The 18,263-nt window shown below is 47.9% G+C and overlaps 1 long non-coding RNA gene across 1 annotated transcript in view; it reads right to left on the bottom strand.

Annotated features, from left to right (window-relative positions):
• LOC307220593 overlaps positions 1-17,076 on the bottom strand; it is a 78,340-nt gene extending 61,264 nt beyond the window's left edge. Inside the window, exon 1 of the long non-coding RNA XR_013840963.1 lies at positions 16,821-17,076. This is a non-coding gene — a long non-coding RNA (uncharacterized lncRNA). The remainder of the gene's footprint in view (positions 1-16,820) is intronic.
• Positions 17,077-18,263: the final 1,187 nt, after the last annotated feature.

Here is an 18,263-nt window from a genome sequence, read left to right as displayed (position 1 = left end):
GGGGGGAGGGGGGGCAAAACCACAAAATTCCCTGGGTCCTCTTTTTACTTCAGTAGTCTATAATGTTTAAAAGCAGCAGAGGGCTTTAAAAAAATCAAATCAACAGTGCTAACAGCGTTCGTTTTGTCCTGAAGTTTCTGGAGGAAATAGCAGCCCTCTAAGCCCCTGTCACAATACAAGCCCAGGGAGCTGCAAGTTACCAGTTTGGATGATTGATCCATCTAGTTTAGTACTGTCTGCACTGATTGGCAGCAGCGCTCCACGCAGGGGTCTCTCCCCCTGCAACCTGGGCCTGTCGGGGGATTGAGCCCAGGGGTTTCTGCATTCAAAGCTAGACCTTTCCTCAGACGCTCAAGGACTGCCGTAAGGGCAGTAGCTAAAAGAGCAAGGACGAAGCGCAACTCCTGGTTTCCTGGAAGACGGACCCAGAAAACTCTCTTGGGTTCCTGTTGCGTAAAAAAAGAGACTCTGTCCAGTCTCTTTCAACGCAACAAGCAGTTGAAAGGCTACTGACTTACTTTACAGCACTACTGAGAGGACCATTAGGCCCAGTCATGGCCAACTCTGGGGTTGCGGCGCTCATCTCGCTTTATTGACCGAGGGAGCCGGCGTACAGCTTCCGGGTCATGTGGCCAGCATGACTAAGCCGCTTCTGACGAACCAGAGCAGTGCATGGAAACGCCGCTTACCTTCCCGCTGGAGCGGTACCTATTTATCTACTTTGACGTGCTTTTGAACTGCTAGGTTGGCAGGATCAGGGACCAAGCAACGAGAGCTCACCCCGTCGCGGGGATTCGAACCGCTGACCTTCTCATTGGCAAGTCCTAGGCTCTGTGGTTTAACCCACAGCGACACTCACGTCCCTCCATAAATCAGTAAAGGTAAAGGTAAAGGTACCCCTGCCCATACGGGCCAGTCTTGACAGACTCTGGGGTTGTGCGCCCATCTCACTTAAGAGGCCAGGGGCCAGCGCTGTCCAGAGACACTTCCGGGTCACGTGGCCAGCGTGACATCGCTGCTCTGGCCAGAGCCAGAGCCGCACACGGAAACGCCGTTTACCTTCCCGCTGGTAAGCGGTCCCTATTTATCTACTTGCACCCGGAGGTGCTTTCGAACTGCTAGGTTGGCAGGCGCTGGGACCGAGCAGCGGGAGCGCACCCCGCCGCAGGGATTCGAACCGCCGACCTTTCGATCGGCAAGTCCTAGGAGCTGAGGCTTTAACCCACAGCGCCACCGGCGTCCCTCCATAAATCAGTAGAGATCACCAAATCCTGACTGGCCTCAGCACACAGCGCAAAATGGTTCTCACCATGACCCTGGGGGTTAAACCTAGGAATGATCGAATTTTAAAGTCGGAAGGGACCCCGGGTCATCTAGTTCAACCCCCTGCAATGCAGGAATCTCAGCTAAAGCATCTATGACAGATGTCAATCCAACCTCTGCTTAAAAACCTCCAACGGAGGAGAGTCCACCACTTCCCGAGGGAGTTTCTTGCTTTCAAATCAGTTTATTTCTCTTATGCCTCTCAATCACCAACCAGGTTGTCTGAGCTGGTTAATGATGGTGGTGATGATGATGAAATTTTGCCAAATCTCTAGCTTTTTAGGTTTCAGCATGTATTGCTCCCACGCTGTCAAGTCACAACTGTATCATCTAGAACAGGCACAGGGAAACTCGACCCTCCAGGTGTTTTGGGACTACAACTCCCATCATCCCTAGCTAACAGGACCACTGGACAGGGGTGATGGGAGTTGTAGTCCCAAAAACATCTGGAGGGCCGAGTTTGCCTATGCCTGGACTAGAAACTTGAGGCACTAAAAATAAAAAGTGATTTCCGAATGCTGTGTCCGTGAGCTGCAGCCCTTCATTTTAGCACATGAGCTAGGAATTCAGCCTAACTCAAACTCCGAGCACACACTTGGTCACTGCACCTGAGAAGTACTAGCAGCAGGAGTCGAAAAAGCATTTCAAGCAAATGAAGGACCGGCTGATGCACAGCCTAAAGTTTCCAGATAACCCCTAATTTTAAGGCGACATCCCCATTATTCACATGGGCGACAGAAGCTGTGCATAACAGAACAGACCTTTCTTTCAGAACATCCCAGCCCCGTAGCAATCAAGGGAAAAGGCACAAGCAGCGCCAGTGTGTCCCTTCTCCTGGAACCTCTGGCTCGGAAATCCCACTTACCGGCATTTAAACAGGACGATAAACTATCTTGGCACCTGAAATGCCAGGTGGGGAGAAGACATCCAGTCCGTCGTTTTAAGAACAGAGGCTTCGAGCAACTGTGAGAGAAATGGTTCTATTTGCACTTAATCTAAGCAGGGGAAAGAATAGTTTCCCTTTTCTCTTTAGGAAGAAGATCTGGGTGGTTGTTGTTTTCTCATGCCCATAACCCTTTAAACAGCAAAGAAGCAAAACCTTCAGAAGGGCCAAAGCCATTTAAAAAAGCAAAAAGCGAAGCATGCAATTGGTGTTCAACTTAGATGACCTGGAAGATTCATGGTCTGAGGGAGGCAGGAGCAGAGCTCATTTCGCGCCAAACATCGGTGGACGCAGCTGCCAGCGCCGTGAACTTGGAATAAGCACTCTTCCCCGACATGGAAATAGCCTCAGTGGGCAACAGTTTCCTGGAAAAATGCTGTTTGGCTGAAGCGAGCCAAGCGTTTAGCTCGCTCGCTCGCTCCCTCTCTCTCTCTCTCCATCCTGCAAAGCTCGAAGAGAAAGCCGCTGCCTGCTACATAACAAACGCTGGAGAATCCATCTTCAGGTTTGCACCCTAAAAACGCCTCCTACGATCCTCAGTGCCACAAGGAAGCAGCCATGTTTGTGCAAAACGAATAAGCCCCGTCGCCTGCAGATCCCTGCAGAAGCTAGCAGGCCTTCTGCAAGGTCTATATAAAGGGCCTGACCCAAGGTGACTTCAGAGACCGTCTCCATTTCAAGCAGGGAGCCAAGACACGGGAAGGCGTTTGGACCATCGTCCCATTGCTAAGCTCCTCTACCTCCCCAAAGATGCACCAAGGCTGCTATTAAACACACTTGAAGATGTCCGTTGAGAGCAGCAACATGGCTGAAAATGTGGTAAAGGTAAAGGTAAAGGTACCCCTGCCCGTACGGGCCAGTCTTGACAGACTCTGTGGTTGTGCGCCCATCTCACTTAAGAGGCCAGGGGCCAGCGCTGTCCGGAGACACTTCCGGGTCACGTGGCCAGCGTGACATCGCTGCTCTGGCGAGCCAGAGCCGCACACGGAAACGCCGTTTACCTTCCCGCTGGTAAGCGGTCCCTATTTATCTACTTGCACCCGGAGGTGCTTTCGAACTGCTAGGTTGGCAGGCGCTGGGACCGAGCAGCGGGAGCGCACCCCGCCGCAGGGATTCGAACTGCCGACCTTTCGATCGGCAAGCCCTAGGCGCTGAGGCTTTAACCCACAGCGCCACCTGCGTCCCGTTTGCCCTAATTTCCTTGAACTCACTGGCACCTCCAATGAGGACCCCTCCATCGATAGCTCACACGGCAGAGAATGAGATTCTTAATCTCAGTATTGTGGGTTCGAGCCCCACTTTGGGTGAAAGATAATGATAATGATAATAATAAATTTTATTTATACCCCACCCTCCCCAGCCAAAATCGGGTTCAGGGCAGCTAACACCACATATAAAAACAATTGATTGAAATACAGATTAAAAAACAAGATTAAAATACAACATTAAAACATTAAAATGCAGCCTCATTTCAGGGGAAACTCAATCAAAAACTTTTTTGGGGATGAAAACGTCAAGTCTTCAGCAAGGCTAACTATCCAGACTGGTCCTAGATGGGCCAAGAAAAAGCCAGGGAAGTCCCCAAATAGGAGTTCCAACACAGAAGGAGAAAGGAGTTGGGCCTCTTGGTCCCTTCCAACTCAACAAGTTTGTGATTCCGATGTTGTGGTTTTTTCCCCAGCTGTAATCCCATCCCTGTGGCCACCATTATGACAACAAGGAGATACTCAAGGTTGCTGTAATATCAACAGCTTTCATTATACTCAACCCATGCCTTTATACCATTATGAAACTCAAACTGGTCTACAGAAGGGTCTCAGGTAATCATGAATGGATGGGCCATTATTCATCCATAGCAAACTCCCTACTTTTCTTAGGTCTGGGGAGAGGGTGGGTATCTGCAACACCCAGCCAGCCACAGAAACCACAGCGCAGTGTCTATACAGAAGAGACAAGGGGTCTTCTCCAACAAGCAAAAATGTGGGGCTCATTTAGACACAGCTGTTAGGTAGTAGCTCTTCCAGAAATGTGAGCAAAGCAATTTGAGATGGGCTGATAGTGAGGCTCGCAAGCAGGGCCGTGGAACTCCTTATTTAAAAGCCAGGGTCGCCGAATTAAAAATAGTTGAATCCACCCTTCGGCCCAAATTCAAAGTGCTCCCTTTCTGAAGCAATTCCATTGCCACCTGTACATCTCGAGAGGCACCAAAGTGACCACCGCAGGGAACAAGCCCGGGCAATGCATATGAAGGTCCTGTCCAATCCTGCCCGGATGACAACTCGCCGATGTGGTCCAAAAGAAAGCAGAGCAATACGTTTGGCACCAGCTTGGCTCATAGCTGCCAACCTTCCCTTTTTTTTTGCGGGAAATTCCCTTATTCCTGCGCTGTTTCCCGCTGCTATCCTGGATTGTTAGATATCCCGTAGACTGTCCCCGGGACAGGTGAGGCTGCTGATCCCTTATTTTCAAATCTGAAAGTTGACAGCTATGGCTTGGCTGCAGGTGTTGCTAGAAGGAGGCATACAAGGCTCCATGAGAGCACCTTAGCGACTCCGCTGTGTAGGGTTTACTCCTGAGCCTTTTCTTCCCCCAAAGATGTCCCTCAAGGCAGCAGAGGTTTAAGATCGCCCACATCTTACTGTTCTCTCACACCGCTTACACAGTAAATCTGTACCAGCCCAATGTTGTTACGTTTCAGCTTAATTCTAAACCAGCTTGGGACAACTTTACAGTAAGGCGAGACACAAATACAGTGGTACCTCGGGTTACAGACACTTCAGGTTACAGACACTTCAGGTTACAGACTCCGCTAACCCAGAAATAGTGCATCGGGTTAAGAACTTTGCTTCAGGATGAGAACAGAAATCGTGTGGCAGTGGTGCGGTGGCAGTGGGAGGCCCCATTAGCTAAAGTGGTACCTCAGGTAAAGAACAGTTTCAGGTTAAGAATGGACCTCCAGAACGAATTAAGTTCTTAACCCGAGGTACCACTGTATACCACAAAGGAAACAAACAAGCACTGCCCCAAAAGGAAAACAAACAAATACTGGTATGCGTGGCACTGAGAGGTAAAGAGATTGAAATTCCTCCCCTGCCCAGAATGACAGAATTGAGGGGCGTCACTCTGGTGCATGTCAACAACCCTTCCCCCCCCCCACCCTCAGTGGCCTGAAGCAGAGTGTTCTTCAAGCCCGGGGGAAAAAGTTATGGCCTGCAATTACATTAATGGCATAATTACTTACAATTACACACCAGAAAGAACACACTAATTATCTATATCGCCTTTGTGGCTCATGCTGTACTCCCAACTCTCGCTCTCTGCAAAGGACGAGAGGTTCACAGCTCCCAAAAAGAGAGTGGCCTCATTAGAGACCCAAAGGACTCCTCTTCGCTGGAGTGGCTCATTTCTTTAACATCGGAAATGTTGATCTGGCTCTTAAGCTAGCAGTAGCAGGCGGTAGGCAGGAGAGGCAGATATCTCTGGCTTCTCTTTGTCCAAGGACCTAAGAGACAAGGATGCTGATTTCTAAAGCAGGGCTGGGCAGCACTGCCCTGTCATCAGCCTCCAAAAAGCCATAAACCAGAGGCAAAGCGCATGGAACAACGATTATTGGTTTTTTACCTCTGTACAGCAAGCTAGCCTCTGCGCAGACTTATGCAACCTTCTCCATGCCCCACTCAGAGAAGCAAGACACAGTGTTCGAAATTTGTCAGGCGCACTTTGCACTTGGCTATCGGCCACTTGCGACCAAGTGAAGATGCGCTAGGATGGCGCCTGACGTCACCACCATCTGGAGGTGCATGCCTGGGGAATCATGGGACAGTTTTCACACTAACAACATATCTCATAGCAATCCACCTGGGATATTTTATCTGCACAATCAGAACGAACCGGACAGGTGGACTGTTCCTGGATCGAATGACATTTCTTCTTTCAGTTCTCGAAGTTCTTAACTCTAGCTCAAGGTTGTCGTCTGAACGAGCCAGACGTTTAACCGAGAATCAGTGACAGCCTGCCCATCATTTGAAAAATAAGACTTTTTGAGCTGTCTGGGCCCCCAAATGGTGACTAATAAGCATTCTCTTTTGGCGACTGTCACCCCCTGGTTTAAGGAGCCATTTGGCACCTAGCTTATACAGTCATACCTTAGATCCCGAACGATTGTTCCAGTTTGCGAATGTTCTTTCGGAACCTGAACGTCCGACGGGGCTTCTGCAGCTTCTGATTGGCTGCAGGAGCTTCCCGCAGCCAATCAGAAGCCGTGATTTAGTTTTTGAACGTTTTGGAAGTCGAACGGATTTTCAGAACGGATTCCGTTCCACTTCCAAGTTGAGACTGTATATCTGAGTTTCTAACACTGAGCAAGAGGCATATTGTTAATTGTTTCCCTCAGTTTCTAATAAAAAGAGCAGGACTGCAAGCACCACGGCAGATTTCTTGGGGGGTGGGTCCTTATTTAATCTTCCAGCAGAGAGAGAGATTGAGAGAGAGTTGTGTTTAAATGCTAGACAACTCTGGGCAAAGGTGAAGGAGGCTCTGTGACTGAGGTTCTGCTATGACTCCTCAGCAGCATGTTACACAAACATCTCCCTTTCCTTGCCAAGCCAGATTTCAACACAAGTCAGAGCTTCACATGCTTCTTTCCATCAGGGGAATGGGCCAGCACAGCCTTGGCTGCCGTCTTCTGTGTCCTCATTCACCTTCCTCACGCTGCCCAGGCGAGAAGGAGGGAATTCAGCACAGAAAAACAGTGGGGAAATAAAATTTAAAAATCCCTTTAATATCCAAACATCTACCCTTGTGGTCCATTCCATCAAACAGCTGGGTGTCTGTGAACCTTCTGCGGATCCATTTCGAACAAGCCACTATTCTGGCAAGCGGACGGGAGCTCTGCTGTGGATCTGAAACTCATGGCTCTTCCACAAGCCAGCCCTGTGTTGCCGCTGTAAATAAAGCACACAGCATGGAACAGAGAGAAGCAGCGGGACAACTGGGCGAGGCAAAAGAGGAGAGCTGGCCTGCCTTCGGCGTCTTGCGCCAGTCAAGGACTGACAACCTGTGGGCACATTTACAAAGAAGACCAGTCTTAGAAATTCCCCAGGGGCCAGGCGCATTTTGTGACTGAGGCAAGTCCAACTGCAACCACATGGAGATCTTTGGAATGCCAGGGTGGTGACTGACATCTCCATCTGGCTGGCCCCTCCAGCTTTCTTCAGCAGATAAGCCTGTTTACTGAATTTATATCCACCTTTTCCTGCAAGGAGTACAGTGGTACCTCGGGTTAAGAACCTAATTCGTTCTGGAGGTCTGTTCTTAACCTGAAACTGTTCTTAACCTGAGGTACCTCTTTGGCTAATGTGGCCTCCTGCTGCTGCCACACGATTTCTGTTCTCATCCTGAAGCAAAGTTCTTAAACTGAGGTAATATTTCTGGGTTAGCAGAGTCTGTAACCTGAAGTGTATGTAACCCGAGGGTATCACTGTACATGATTCACCCATCTCCTCAGTTAATCCCTACAACAACATAGTGAGGTACGTAAAGAAACTTGTGATTGACTCCAAGGTCACCCAATGAACTTCATGACCAAGTGGGGACTTGAACCCAGACCTCCCAGATCCTAGTCCGACACTCTAACCACTACAGTGGTACCTCGGGTTAAGAACTTAATTCATTCTGGAGGTCTGTTCTTAAGCTGAAACTGTTCTTAACCTGAGGTACCACTTTAGCTAATGGGGCCTCCTGCTGCCGCCGCCGCCGCCGCACAATTTCTGTTCTCATCCTGAGGCAAAGTTCTTAACCTGAGGTACTATTTCTGGGTTAGCGGAGTCTGTAACCTGAAGCATCTGTAACCTGAAGCGTCTGTAACCCGAGGTACCACTGTACACCCCCCCCCTGGCTTCTTAGAGTATTTCTGCTATGGGGCAACTCTATAAATTAAGTTGGTAAACAAATATGGGGAGGAATCAAAATTCCACTGGAAGCCTGAATTTGCTTAATTCGGGATTGTTTGATGTAATGTTTTAGCATGTTGTAAACCGCACTGAGAGTCCCTTGAGAGTCCCATGGACTACAAGAAGATCAAACCTATCCATTCTGAAGGAAATCTACCCTGAGTGCTCACTGGAAGGACGGATCCTGAAGCTGAGGCTCCAATACTTTGGCCACCTCATGAGAAGAGAAGACTCCCTGGAAAAGACCCTGATGTTGGGAAAGATTGAGGGCACAAGGAGAAGGGGACGACAAAGGATGAGATGATTGGACAGTGTTCTCAAAGCTACCAACATGAGTTTGACCAAACTGCGGGAGGCAGTGGAAGACAGGAGTGACTGGCATGCTCTGGTCCATGGGGTCACGAAGAGTCGGACACGACTGAATGACATAAACAACAACAACAACAACAAACCACACTGAGATGTTTTCTTTAAAGTATAAAGCAGTAAAGAAGTGATATGGAAAAAATCATAACAATAATATATCTCATGGGGGGAATGATGCCTAGATATTTTGTTGCGATGCCATTTGGTGATTTGTTTATTTGCCTGAGTTTCTAACATTGAATGCATTTCACAATCAAAACAATGCCAGAGCAACTTCCGCATAACATCCTAAGACAACAACAACACAATAAAAAAAGGTAAAGGTACCCCTGCCCGTACGGGCCAGTCTTGACAGACTCTGGGGTTGTGCGCCCATCTCACTTAAGAGGCCAGGGGCCAGCGCTGTCCGGAGACACTTCCGGGTCACGTGGCCAGCGTGACATCGCTGCTCTGGCGAGCCAGAGCCGCACACGGAAACGCCGTTTACCTTCCCGCTGGTAAGCGGTCCCTATTTATCTACTTGCACCCAGAGGTGCTTTCGAAACTGCAAAAGGCAACATTTCAGCTCTATAAATGTAACATGATTACATCATACCTTCTGGCAACAGGAAAAATAACAAGGCAGGCTAATCGTTTCAGTTTTAACACCTCTCCCAAGCTATTGCTCACAGTCCCTTTCCTCCAGCACTTTCTTATAAGGCTTCCAAAACTTTTTTCAGAGGGCCAGATTTGATGAAGTGAACATGCGTGAGGGCTGACCAAAGTTGTTCTTTTTTTTTTTTTTAGGGTTTAAGTTTACCCAAAAGTTTTGAGCATTTTTATTTATTTATTTTTTTAGGATTTTATCCCAGAGTTGTTGAGCTTTTAGGATTGAAGTTGCTGGGCTTTTTCTAGGATTTTGCCCCAGGACATATACTACCACGGGGACCAGACTGAATCGACTGGCGGGCCAGATTATGCCCCCGAAACGGACTTTGGACATGCCTGGTCTGACACATCTAAAGCCCCATTCTCACACTGGCAACCCCAATGCATGGAGAGCATGAGCAGAATTCCACTTGCCATGCATACATTCACAGAATCATAAGAGCTAGAAGGGACCCCAGGGTCATCTAGTCCAACCCCCTGCAATGCAGCCATCTCAGCTAAACAACACACACAACGTGGCAGGCTGTATGTAACTACAGTCGTACCTCGGGTTAAAGACGCTTCAGGTTGCGTTTTTTTTGGGTAGCGGACCGCCGAAACCTGGAAGTAGCGGAATGGGTTACTTCCAGGTTTCGGCGGTCGCGCATGCGCAGAAGTGCTAAATTGCGCTTTGCGCATGCTGAGAAGCGCCGAATTGCAACCCGTGCGTGCGCAGACGCAGATTGCGAACGCTGAGTGTTGTGAACGTGCATCATGTTCGCAAGCCGAGCGTCCACTGTATATAAATTCTTTTATAAAATTATTTTTTAAAATTCTTTTTAAAATACGATTCAACATACCATATCAAAATATGTGGTTCTGTAGACCGACTTATCTCAGCTAAAGCATCCATGACAGATGGCCATCTTGCCATAGGATCAACGTCATAGGCATAACAAGCATTTGGGGGGGAAACCCAACAGAATGGTTTCAGAAAGAGAGAACTTTGGATCTGGACTGAAGGATAGAGGCAACCATTTTTAATGCAGCGGCTCTGGGCAGGATTCCTACATTGCAGGGGGTTGCAGATAATCTTTGGGGGCCCTTCCAACTCTACAATTCTATGGTTCTATTATTCTGCTAGGTTTGCATAGTCTACCTTTTGCCCAATCCAAACAAATTATTAATAGAGGCTGTGGCCAGATTTCTCTTTCTGGCTGCAAAACTACGCAAGCAAATATCACCCAGGTTAAACTTATCCTGTCTGGCCGCCATTCTCATACATCACAATTTTAATCTGTTTATGTCATTTATGTTTTTCCAACTCACTCTTCACAGCCACATTTTAAGGTTTCATGTTGTGCACCTTATTTCAGATACCCCTGGTAATTTTGTATCGTTTATGTATTACAACTGAATTTAGTGTATCTTCCATGTTGTGATTTTACTTACACAGTTTCATTTTGTCTATGACTACATAACAAACCATCTGTAATCTGTACTAGGCTTATAAATAACCACTCACACAGGAAGAGCAGGAATGGTCTACAGGGATGCTGGACTTTAAACTGGGTCAAAATGGGTCATTGCTTTTATTTCAATCCATTGTTGTGACTTCTCCGGAAGGCTGATTAATCTGCCGAGCATCATCAACATTTGACCGTTATGTAGTCAGAGACAGGGCCTTCTCAGTGATGGCACCTGGACTCTGGAATTCTCTATGCTAGGAAGTGAACCACTTCTGGAGAGTGAAAACTGCCTTGTTTCTTCTGTTAGCCTTTCAACACTGAATTATATTATTTCCTTTCATCTATCCTTTCTTTAAAAAAAATGTCGATGCTGGCTGTCTTACATTTTCCTTGTTTTGGTATGATTCTTTTCTTTAAAAAAGGAGGGTCTGTACGTATTTGCCCTGCAAACTGCTCTGGTAGTTTTTAACCAAATCCCACCACATACAATATTAAGAAATGAAGCAAAAAAAAAAAAAAAAGACAACCCATAAATCAGTAAAAGTAAAGGGACCCCTGACCATTAGCTCCAGTCATGACCGATTCTGGGGTTGCGGCGCTTATCTCACTTTACTGGCCGAGGGAGCCGGCGTACAGCTTCCGGGTCATGTGGCCAGCATGACTAAGCTGCTTCTGGTGAACCAGAGCAGCGCACGGAAACGCCATTTACCTTCCCGCCGGAGCAGTACCTATTTATCTACTTGCACTTTGATGTGCTTTCGAACTGCTAGGTGGGCAGGAGCTGGGACCAAGCAACGGGAGCTCACCCTGTCACGGGGAATTGAACCGCCGACCTTCTGATCAGAAAGTCCTAAGCTCTGTGTAACCCACAGCGCCACCCACGTCCCTCCATAAATCAGTAGAGATCACCAAATCCTGACTGGCCTCAGTACACAGCCCAAACTGGTTCTTACCATGACCCTAGATTCAATGCTGAATCTAGGTATGCCCTGCATGGGGGTTTGGGGGAGGATGGAAGAGGGTACAAGCAAAGGCCCTTAGACAGTCCCCTCTTCCACCTCTCCAAAGCCCTGCTGCCAACGTGCTTGCCTTTTCCCCCTGTGCTCAAACTGGCAGAGGTGTAGTGGTTAAAGGTGCCAGACAAGTTCCTGCGAGACACCGGGGCTCAAACCTTACTCAGTCAAAATGTTCACTGGAGCCACTCACTGTCTCTTAGCCTACCTCACAGGGTTGTTGTGAGGAGAAAACGGAGAGGCTGAGAAGCAGGCAAAGCTTGAGCTCCTTGGGAGAAAAGATGGAATATAAATGTAATAAAAAGGTAAAGGTACCCCTGCCCGTACGGGCCAGTCTTGACAGACTCTGGGGTTGTGCGCCCATCTCACTTAAGAGGCCAGGGGACACTTCCGGGTCACGTGGCCAGCGTGACATCGCTGCTCTGGCCAGAGCCAGAGCCAGAGCCGCACATGGAAACGCTGTTTACCTTCCCGCTGGTAAGCAGTCCCTATTTATCTACTTGCACCCGGAGGTGCTTTCGAACTGCTAGGTTGGCAGGCGCTGGGACCGAGCAGCGTGAGCGCACCCCGCCGCAGGGATTCGAACCGCCGACCTTTCGATCGGCAAGCCCTAGGCGCTGAGGCTTTAACCCACAGCGCCACCTGCGTCCCCTTATAAATGTAATAATTAACAGCAAAAAATGCCCAGGGGGAGATCGTGCATGGTGGGCGGGGGCAGCCTGAAGGAGCGACTCCACCCCAATCGTTCTGCCCGGACACTGAGGTCCAGCGCCAAGGGCCTTCTGGCGGTACGCTCGCTGCGAGAAACCAAGTTACAGGAAACCAGGCAGAGGGCCTTCTCGGTAGTGGCACCCGCCCTGTGGAACGCCCTCCCACCAGATGTCAAGGAGAACAATTACCCGACTTTTAGAAGACATCTGAAGGCAGCCCCGTTTAGGGAAGCTTTCAATGTTTAATAAACTATTGTATTTTAATATTTTGTCAGAAGCCGCCCGGAGTGGCTGGGGAAACCCAGCCAGATGGGTGGGGTATAAATAATAAATTATTATAATATTATTATCCATGGGAAGCAACACCAACAAGAAGGACCATGATGAGTGTGGCGGTGGGCTCCCTTGCAGAGGTGTGGGCCTCAGCAGTTGCCCAAATATTCCTGCCCCCCTTATAGAACTCTCCATCCCTGAAATAAGCAGGACGGCCCAATCTGCTTTTGCTCCAAAGCCATCCTGGAGGATTCACAGAACAGGCATCTTACGGTTGCTAGGAAACCAGAGGATGCAATTTCCAACCACCTTTAGACTGCGCTCTATTCCCCAGGATGGTCAACATTACACAGCCAGGCCTGGAGGTACCAGCAGCACCTGTCACAAATGGACAGGTAAGAGAATGGACAGGGCAGGAGGGGCTGCTATAAGATACGGTTTGCATTAAAGGTAAAGGGACCCCTGACCATTAGGTCCAGTTGTGACCAACTCTGGGGTTGTGGCGCTCATCTCGTTTTATTGGCCGAGGGAGCCGGCGTACAACTTCCGGGTCATGTGGCCAGCATGACTAAGCCGCTTCTGGCGAACCAGAGCAGCGCATGGAAACGCCGTTTACCTTCCCGCCAGAGCGGTACCTATTTATCTACTTGCACTTAGATAAATGCTTTCAAACTGCTAGGTTGGCAGGAGACCGTTTGCATTACAGCCCTGCAAAATCCTGACAGACAGTGGTACCTCGGGATGTGAACGGGATCCGTTCTGCAGCCCCGTTCGCATCCCGAACGGAACGCACGACGCGATGAGCGTCTGCGCACGCGCGAGCAGCAAAACCCGGAAGTAACGCGCTCCGTTACTTCCGGTTTCCCGCGGAGCGCAACTCGAACGCGCTCAACCCGAAGCACATTCAACTCGAGTTATGACTGTAGTAGAAGGAAGAGAGCCTCAGGAGCACTCACAAATTAGGGGAGGAATGGACTGAAGACAAGGAAACAAACATGAATTTGGCATTTTGATTCACAGAGACGCCACCTTTGCAGGAGGACATCAAATCATGGTTCCGTATCACAACCAGGAAGAGAAAGCAACACAATTTGGAAATTAAAATTGCCAGTCAGAATGGGCAAGGAAGGAGGCGCTGGATTAAGCTGGCCTTGTTTCCGTACTCAATTCACATCAGGCCAGAAAAAGCGTCTTTGACACAAACGAGGTAGGATTTTATATATATATATGAGCTTGCAAAGCAGAGAAGGCCACTGGAATAGGGTTAAATGACAGCTAGTGACACAGCCCAGCGCTCAGGTCTACACAAACTCAAAACCTAGGTTTTACTGGTGGAAACTGAACGTAAGAGAGACCAAGATTCAAATCCCTATGAAATTATGAAGCTCCATGGGAGGCAAATCACGATTTGACCTCACAAGGCTGCTGCAAGCATAAAATACATATACAAGCATCCTGGACTTTCAGGGGAAAATGTGGGAACATGCCACTGCTACACAAGAGAAGATCAGAAAAAAAAAAATCGGAAAAGAAAGCTTTGCATGAGACCAGAGGAAAATACTCAGGACGTCTGTTGCCATTTTGGTCACAGAGCACAGTTTGGTGTGAGGAAGATGGGGCAAATCTTCCATTTTGTGTTACGACAATCAGAGAACATAATCGACAAAGCCACAAGACTTTGACATCCGATTTCAGAGGGATGTAGGAATTCAAAACGTTCATATTTTAAAAGATTGCACACACCCCACTCCTCAAAGTGTCACAGAACTACTTTGAAATCCTTCCCTCCAAATATATAGAGACAACTTCTACGGAAATATGGCAACTTTAAAAAAATGCAGATCCCACACCTTTACGTGTATATATATATAGCGCGGTTCCATTCTGCAGAGAGCTCATAAAGGTGCAAAAGCTGGTTTTTTATAAGTGTTTATATATATATATATATATATATATATAATTATAAAAATATATAATGTATATTTTTATGCAAAACCAAATTATTGCAAAACGATTTGCTGCTTCCTTCCAATTCACGCCGGTTGCGATTAGAAGTTTAAAGCAGAGATTTCACGTAAAAGACGCATATTTTTACAGCGCAACCCTACTCCCTGAATACAAATGGGGCTTACTCCCAAGTTAAGTTATATTTGCAGTAAATAAAATTAGCGCTTAAAAAATAAGTGCATACAGGATGGCAGCCGTAAAATGATTACAAAAAAAAGGAAATGCTTCTGTCACAGGAGTTGCTGAATGACTAATTCTGTGGCTAATAAATATGGGCCAGCAAAAACATGTCCCAACTTGTCAATTTGAAGTAGTTTTTAGAGGTGTCACTGCAGACAAAATCCTCATAATCCTTTTCCTACCTCATTATCAAGGGTTTCCCTCTGATGCCATTTTGAATTTGATCTTCAACTATGCTTTTGTCTTTTAATGTTTGGTTTAAAAAAAAATACAACACAGAAATGGCAAAATAAAAATTGAAAATGTGACCTATTATTTGCACAGGCAAGATTCCCCCCCCCCCTTTTTTTTTCTTTTCTAGTTCTGGTTCTTAAGGATGGAAGACTACCCAGGGTACAATCCTATACATGCCTACCAAATGTCTGTCTAACCAGATTGGATCCAGAAGTCATTGATTTTAACAGGAGTGGAGTTAGCCACGACTAATTTCTTGGATTGCTTTCAACGGAACCTGAAGTGTAGCAAACTTAGCCTGGATCCAAACCATAGCGTTCAATGGAGTTTGGTCCGAGGAAATCAGGCTTTGGATTGCAGCCTAAAGAAATAAATAAATAAATAAACTGTTTGCTTTATTCTCGAGCGATTTCGGGTCAAAAAAAATGGCCAGGCATTTTAAAAAATGGTTATTTACGGCCTATCATAGGCTGCCTAATATAGCTGCTACATTATTTGGTATCGACATGTGTAATTTTTAATATGTATTTATATACAGTAATACTCTGTTCCTGGAAAGTGTACAGGCGAAGGAGGTTTGCAAATGTTTTAATTAAATAAAAATAATAAATACGCAAATCTCCTTGCAGTAAAGATGCAGCTCATTGGACGAGGAGGGGGTGAGCTAGATGACTTTAAGGCCTATGTCAGAAGGAGAAAATCCTTGTATTGTGTCTTTGGGGTTCTATTTTTGGGGGGCAGTCTTGATTCAAGAGGGGGGGGGGAGGCAGAGAGAGAAGACGAGGGAAAACATCACAGCCAACAAAGGTGTCTGCACGATGGAAGCCCTAGAAACATCTCCCAAGATTGCATCCGAAACTGTACTTTGGACCAAGGCAGAAGTGTTTGTTCCTATGGACGTGCGCGCGTGCACATCGGAAAAAGATGACGGCCCCGATCCTGCTGGAAGCAAAAACCCGTCCGAGTTTCCCCTGCGGTGAAGGGTGGGCTACAGACAGAGGGAGAAAAACAGAGGAGGAGGAGTTCCAAGTACACGATAAAGTTGCCCGATTCCAAAAGTAAAACAAAACAGAAAAACGAGTTTTCCGGGCATCTCGCTAGCGCATATATATATATATATATATATATATGGAAAAGGGGGAGAATAGTCATTATGTGCACAAGGCCAGGAGCCGGAGATCTATATGTGGGGGGGGGGAGGAAATGGAGGGGGGGTGGGCAAAGAAAAGAAGACGTGCCATTTCCCCATCCCTCCTCGAGGGTCCCCGATTTCTTTATTGATTTCGCCAGCACGGCTCTTTTCTTTGCGCGCTTCCAGCCATCGTGGCCGCGGGTCTGCATCCCGGTCCCTTTCTTCTAAGCATGCCATTTAAAACACACACACATATATATATAGTTAGCTAAAGAGCTTTGGAGGAGGGAAGGGGGCGCGTGGGCTGGGGGGGGGGCCAAATACGGGAGAGAGAGATAAATATAGCACGGAGCAAGCCCTCTCCCCCCCCTCTCGCTTCTTGCACGCACAAAAAAACACGCGGCGCGATTGCCAGACGCGGCCACCTGCAAACTTCTCGCTCGGTTTGTTTAGAAAGCAAAGCCCCATTAAATGACAAGGAAAAAGAACGCGGGGGAGGGGAGGTTTTCACTCTCTCTTTCTTCCCCCCCCCACCCCCCACCCCGCATGCATCTGCAGCAACCACCCCTCCCCCACCGCAAGCTTGACTTACCACGCATCTTTTTTTTTTTTCCCCAGGCCACGCAAGTCTCCTTTTCCCCCCAAACAAATCCTCGAAGCGTTTTGCAAAGTTGCTGGCCGTTTCCGGCCAGAGGCTGCCCCTTTCCTTAGATGTGCATGTGTTTCCAAAAAAATAGAATATAAATCCGATGCATATATAAAATGCAAAAAAAAATCAAGAGCCGAGCGGGGAGGGGGGGGGAGCAGCAGCAGCGCAGGCCGCTGCCGCTCCGAGCTCGGCGGCTTGCTGCCCATGTGCTCGACGGAGCACGCGCTCCGCGCTCGCCTGAATGGAACGTTGTGCAGGCAGGAGGACCTGTGACGTCACGGCCCCCAGCAGCTGATCCAGCCCCGTTGGCTGCGCTGCTGCTGCTGCTGCGCTTCGACAGACGCTCTGCAAGGGAGCTTGGGTTGCTTTTAGCGCTAGCAGAGCTTTGCATTCGCCTATATACATTGCGTAATGGAAATCGGAGAGAGAGAGAGAGACGAGCACGCGCGCAAACGTCTGCAGTTGCTTACTTTTATTTATTTATTTGTTTGTTTGTTGACTGGCTGACTTCTTTTCCCTTACCCACTCCTAACCAGGGCCGGATTTAGGTTGGATGGGGCCCTAAGCTACTGAAGGTAATGGGGCCCTTTATATGTCCAGCTGTCCTTTGTCAACAACAAATTGTCGCTGTTTTTTTGCGCTGAATATATGCTATATGGTAATATATGGACCTAATAGGTATCTAAAGCCATTCGCCCATGTTGCCATGCAACCAGTCCATGTAGAATGTAGGCACCCTATATAGAGAAATGAGAAAACCAGTGATATTTTAGGGAGCTGGCGGGGCCCATTACTTACATCATAGGAGCCTACACAACACAAAACACTGTTGCTGTATGTAGGTTTTGTTTATTTGTTTTTAATCTTATAATTTGGAAATGTACATCCAGTTGTTGCTTTTTCCTTTCTGGGGGGGGGGGGGGGCGGGCCAAGAGAGTGGGGCCCTAAGCCATAGCTTGTTTAGCTTATTGAGAGCCAGTGTGGTGTAGTGGTTAAGAGCTGTAGACTCATGTTCTGGTGAACCGGGTTTGCTTCCCCGCTCCTCCACATGCAGCTGCTGGGTGACCTTGGGCTAGTCACACTTCTCTGAAGTCTCTCAGCCCCACTCACCTCACAGAGTGTTTGTAGTGGAGGAGGAAGGGAAAGGAGAATGTTAGCCGCTTTGAGACTCCTTCGAGCAAGCGGGATACCAAATCCAAACTCCTCCTCCTCTTCTTATATGTAAAGCCAGCACTGCTCCTAACCCTTGCTCCTCCTGTGCCTTTCAACACACACACACACACACAGAGAGAGAGAGAGAGAGAGAGAGAGAGAGAGAGAGAGCAGCTTGGCCTATGCTTTGCTTTCAGCTTAGCGTCGCGGCTGCAACCTGCTGATTTCTCAGAT

The sequence above is a fragment of the Podarcis cretensis genome (assembly GCF_951804945.1).
Source record: "Podarcis cretensis genome assembly, chromosome: 7".
Lineage (NCBI taxonomy): Eukaryota > Metazoa > Chordata > Lepidosauria > Squamata > Lacertidae > Podarcis > Podarcis cretensis.
This window is presented reverse-complemented; position numbering and strand designations above follow the sequence as displayed.